The sequence below is a fragment of the Pipistrellus hanaki genome, assembly GCF_964339955.1.
Source record: "Pipistrellus hanaki genome assembly, chromosome: 8".
NCBI lineage: Eukaryota > Metazoa > Chordata > Mammalia > Chiroptera > Vespertilionidae > Pipistrellus > Pipistrellus hanaki.
In genome coordinates, this window is record NC_140510.1 from 71,212,651 (window position 1) to 71,218,650 (window position 6,000).

A 6,000-nucleotide genomic window follows, 5' to 3' on the forward strand; every position below is an offset into this window, starting at 1 on the left:
ACACTGAGAAATATGTAGATGGAGTTGGAAAACAGGAGGATATTCGCCTTGGAGGTTAGTCAGCAGATGATGGGAAATGAAAGCCATGGGAGCGAGTGGGTAATAAGGGGAACAGGAAAAGGATGAAAAGCAAGAGGCCCTGAGGAGGACAGTCGGTGAAGCCTGGGGAACAAGCTGGAAGAGAGACTTCCTCCCATAGTCAATGCCTGGAAAAGTAATTCCAAGATGAAGCTCATCCTAAATGCTGCCAAAGCACAGAGACAATATGCTTAGCTTTGTGTGTAGTCATTTTAAACAAGTACTACAACAGAACAGTGGAATGAACTCATTTACCCGTCACCTGGGTTCAACAGCTCTCCACTTGGGGATAATTGTCCTTGTGCAGAGCCGCAGCCACTACATCACCCCTATTATTCTGAAGCAATCCCAGATACCCCATTATTCCATCCACAAGCGCTTCCACCTGGCTCCCTAAAAGGTAATGACTCTTTCCTGAGCACAACCACAATGCTATTGCCTTTTAAAAAATCAACAGTAATTCCTTAGTATCATCAAACATTCAGCAGTTGTTCAAATTTTCAGTCATTTCACAAGGATCATAAATGTATTTTACGATTTGTTTGTTGGATTAAGGTCTACACATTGCTGTTGAGTGATAATGTCATTCAGAACCTCAAGTCCCTCCTTCCCCCACCCCATCGTCTCTTCTTCTTCTTTTTTTAATATAGTTTATTGATTTCAGAGAGGGAAAAGGCAAGAGAGATAGATGAGAGAGGATCAATGATGAGAGAGGATCACTAATCGGCTACCTCTAGCACATAGTTAATTTCTCCCTTCCCCTTCTTCTCTCTCTAAAAATAAATAAATACGTCATTTCTTCTGTGTGGGATTGAATTTTCATTAGAACCAAATTATCCCTAGTAGAGTGGAAAATAATTCTCTATGTAGAGTTTTTTAAAGTTTTTTTTTTAATGTTTTGTAGCTAAAAATAGGTGTGCTTTGTTTTCTACAAAATTTAAGAGCTAGGAAAGAAAACACAAATTGAACTACATAACGTTTTATAATTTCTATATCTCTAAAAGAACAGTAAACAGAATTCAAAGCAAGTAACCAAGCTGGGGAGATAAATATGACAGGCAAGTTAACAGTCTTTTAGCTGGAAAGCATTCATACAACTTGATTTTTAAAAAAAGACAGTTGGACCCCAACAAATAGGTAAAAGATCTAATTAGACAAGTCTCAAAAAAGAAAGTCTAAAACAAATAGATTGGAATATTTTCAGCTCCACCAGTAATTAAAAATAAGTGATGTTAAATAAGATTATTTTTAACCTAAGAAAGTCACAAGTATATTATTCAATACTTGTAAGAGTATGATGAAGTAAGTTATTCTTATACGTTTCTGGAGATGTATAAACTGGTGATAATTATGGAGCTCTTATTTTCCCTTAAGAATACATGCTAAGGAAATAATTTAAAATAGAAAAAGGCCTTTAGGCACAAAAATGTTATTTCAGTCAGGACTCTTGATTAGGAGAAACTCTGTTCAAGTGGCTTAGGCCAAAAAGGGTAAATTACATGTTCATATAAATAAACCATCAACCCTGGAAGGCAGGGTTTAGAGCAGGCTTGGACAGATTGGATGCAAGAACTCTCAGCCTCTCTGTCTCTGTCTGTCTCTGTCTGTCTCTGTCTGTATGTCTCTCTCTCTCTGTGTGTCTCTATGGCTCTCTCTCTCTCTGTGTGTGTCTCTCTGTCTCTCTGTCTCTCTGTCTCTGTCTCTCTGTCTGTCTCTCTGTGTCTGTCTCTCTCTGTCTCTGTCTCTCTGTCTGTCTCTCTGTCTCTGTCTCTCTCTGTCTCTCTGTCTCTCTCTGTGTGTCTCTCTCTCTGTGTGTGTCTCTGTGTCTCTCTGTGTCTCCGACTCTATCTCTCTGTCTCTGTCTCTGTCTCTCTCTGTCTCTCTGTCTGTCTCTCTGTCTCTCTCTGTGTGTCTCTCTCTGTGTGTGTCTCTCTGTCTCTCTCTCTGTCTCTCTCTCTCTCTCTCTCTCTCTCTCACACACACACACACACACACACACACACACACCCCATATCCCTCAGCATGTGATGTGTGTTGGCTTGTTCTTGTAGCTCTGGGGTAGCTCTGGGAGAAAACAAAACAAACAATGGTGTATAATTTTAATATTTTTTTATTGATTTCGAGAGAGAGAGGGAGAGGAGAGAGAGAAACATCAATGATGAGAGGGAATCATAGATCGGCTGCTTCCTGCATGCCCCACACTGGGGGATCGAGCTTACAACCCAGGCCTGTGCCCTGACCGGGAATGGAACCGTGACCTCCTGGTTCATAGGTGGATAATCAACCACGGAGCCACGTCGGCCAGGCTGCACATGAATTCTTAAGTATTGAAAGACTGAGCATCCCAACAATAACCAATGTTTAGAAGGATCTCAAGGAACCGTCTCTCCACATGGTGACATAATGGAGAATGAGGCAGCAAGTGTCTTTGGGGTCACCTTCTTACCGCTGTGCCCCCAAGGGAATGGACTCTGCTCCCCTCCCCCTGGGCCCTAAGCCCATCACAGAACCAATCCAGGGCCAGCTCTCCCTGCCCATCTCTCAGCAAACCGATATCCGCAGTCTTATTTCGGGTCCTCACAGTCCACATAGGAGGGTCACTTCCTAACTAAAACAGGTGGTCATGTCCTAAGCCAGCATCTTTTCTGACAAAGGTCAGTCTTGATGTTAACTGTCTATTGTCTTTTTGCATCTAAGATTACATATATTTGGAATGCCAAGGTAATTTTTTTTTTTTTTTTTTTTTTTTTTACTGTTAAGTACCCTATACCAACGTAAGTAAAAGAAATATGTGGCTTTTCCTTTTCCTTTTTATCTAGTCCCAGAGATTTCCCGTTTTGCTTTCTCCCACCAATGAATTTCATGTAACCCCTGCCCCTCCCTCCTTTGGCAGTAATGTATAAATAAAGAGCAAGCACAGCCGGTGTGGCTCACTGGTTGAGGTTCAACCCATAAACCAAGAGGTTGAGGTTCAGTCCCTGGTCAGGGCACATGCAGGAGGCAGCCGATGGATGATTCTCTCTCACCACTCATGTTTCTCTCCCTTGCTCCCTTCCTCTCTGAAATCAATAAAAACATATTTTTAAAAATAAAATAAAATAAAAATAAGGTGCAAAACTGCCATTCCTGGCAGCATCTTCCCAATCCATTGAGATTTTGCTTCCTGGTAATTGTCAACAGTTTGGCTCAAATTCATAAAAATTCTCTCAGGTTTGGACAGTTCTCATGTTGACACCAGCAACCAAACTAATGCAGATGAAATCGTTACTATCGTTTCTCTCCGTTAGTGTGGGAATATGCTACCATTCAGGAAATCACTGCAGCGACACTGGTGTTGACGAGTTGAATATCAGCCCTGGGACAACTCTTTGTTCTGACTCCTGTTCTCTGCACAGAGCAGAGACCGTGCAACGTGGAAAGTAAGAGCCACGCTGTGGGGTCTGCCATCAGCCTGCGTCCCTGCGGGGTGACCTTGAGGAAGCCACTAACTTCTCACAGTCTCAGCTTTTTCACGTATAGAATGGAGAGCACTCGATTCTATAGGTGTCTTTTTTGTTTTAAATCTATTTTTATTGACTTCAGAGAGGAAGAAAAAGGGAGAGAGAGAAACATCAATGATGAGAGAGAACCATTGATTATCTGCTTCCAGCACTGCCCTCCCCCTCACTCCCCACATCGCTCCCCACACAAGGGGAGCCCGCAACCTGGGCATGTGCCCTGATGGAGAATCCAACCATGACCTCCTGGGTTCATAGGTGGGCACTCAACCACTGAGCCCCGCAGACCGGGCAGTTTCTTGGGATTAAGTGAGAGAAGGTGGAGAGAGTGTGTAAGCATGGGGCCTAATGCATAGCACATCCTCTCCGGACCACAGCGACTAGTACAGGATAGTGATCTCCTTCTCCTGCACAAAGGCACCAGGTACAGTCCGTCCGCCGGTCAGGAGAGAATGCTTCGCTGTAGCCGCGCCCTGCTGAAGACCTGGGCTTTAGGATTTGACTGCCCGCGGCCATTAAAATACAACCAACCACATGAGAACATCTGGTTTCGATTGAAATGATCGTCCCTGTGTTCTTCGAATCAGTGAAGGGTTTTTTATTTTTTTTCTCCTCTCCGAAACAAGTGAGAGCTTTGTGCTAAATGTGCCATTGCTAAGTGGGTTGAAAACGTTCTTTATTAAAAAGCAAATCAGCCCAGGACAGCCTGGAGGAGAGCGGTCCACCTTGGCAGGTTGCCTTCACGTTAAGTGCATATTTCACAGTCAACTCACCATGGTAGAGCAGCTGAGACATCTCTCCCGGCCCTTCTGGCACGTGATCTAGTGCCAAGCCACGCTTCTATGGAACATATCGCCGTTCACCATTGATGAGTGAGCTGAGCACCGTCTTTAAAATGAGCTGCCTCTGCCGAAACCAGTTTGGCTCAGTGGATAGAGCATCGGCCTGCAGACTGAAAGGTCCTAGGTTCGATTCCGGTCAAGGGCATGTACCTTGGATATGGGCACATCCCCAGTAGGAGTGCAGGAGGCAGCTGATCGATGTTTCTCTCTCATTGATGTTTCTAACTCTCTATCCCTCTCCCTTTCTCTCTGTAAAAACTCAATAAAATATATTTTTAAAAATGCAATACCTGTGCCTCAGTGGATAGAGAGTTGGTCTGCGGACCGAAGGGTCCCGGGTTCGATTCCGGTCAAGGGCATGTAACTTGGTTGTGGGCACAGCCTCAGTGGAGAGGGTTGCAGGAAGCAGCTGATTGATGTTTCTCTCTCATTGATGTTTCTAACTCTCTATCTCTCTCCCTCTCTGTAAAAAATCAATAAAATATATTTAAAAATACACACACGCGCGCGCACACACACGCACACACACACACACAAGTGTGGTGATAGCCAGAGAGAAAGAGGAGTGAGGGGAGGAGGAGGTGGAAATGGCGATGGAACGAGATTTTGCTTGGGCCTGTGGGCACACAATGCAGTGCGTGGATGAAGTTTTATTTATTGAGTTGTGTACTTGAAACCCGTATGGATTTGTTAACCATTGTCACCCAGTGAATTCAATTTTTTAAAAAAAAAGAAAAGAAAGAAAGACAGACACCTTCCCTCTTGGTGTTCTGGAGAAAGTTTACTGCAAAGAACCACCTGACCCCTGTGACTTCAATGGCTCACAGGGGTCCCCTGTCTACACGCAGGGCCCGGAAAGCCATGAAGGGACGTTGGATTCGGTCACAGTGTGGGGTGTAGAGCCGGGAACCGGCCCCACACAATCACATTCTGTTTGCAAGGATCGCTTTGGCCGTGGCGTGGAGAATCCACTGGCTGAGCGGAGAGGGGCCGGAGGAGGCATGGTTTCTGTGTGGGCCTTTCTTGTCTCTCTTTTACAACTCAGGCAAGAACCTTTTGAGAGTTTTAAAAAATTTCAGCACCGGCGAAATGGACGGGATTAGTCAAGTGTCCAATCAAAGATGCATGAGCTTTAGAATCGTTGCTTCAAAAGTTATTGTAAAGTTCACTCACCCATGAAATGTGAAACGCGTAGGTTGAAAATTACTTCCAGCTGCTCGTGAAGATATATATACACCAGGGGATGAAGGGAGCTCTGCGCATGTCGGAGCCCTGGGGGCCGGCCGCTGGGTTCGTCCTCACCGGACTGCCTTCAGAAAGTAGGGGTCAATGACCTTTCCCAAGAAAACTGTATGGAAACTACAAGGCCACCAAGACAGAGGCAAAGAAGCAAGGGTAAATATAAGAATGTCTGCCTTTTAGAAATACTTGGTGTGCTCTTAGCAGTGAAAATTATACTTACAAAGACGAATATTCTAGGGAAACACAACACCCATCATTATAACTTATTATACAATCTAAGTGAAGGAAATGGGCCTGCCCATGTGCAGCAGCCACTGGGAAAGCTCACTCCTAACTAAACC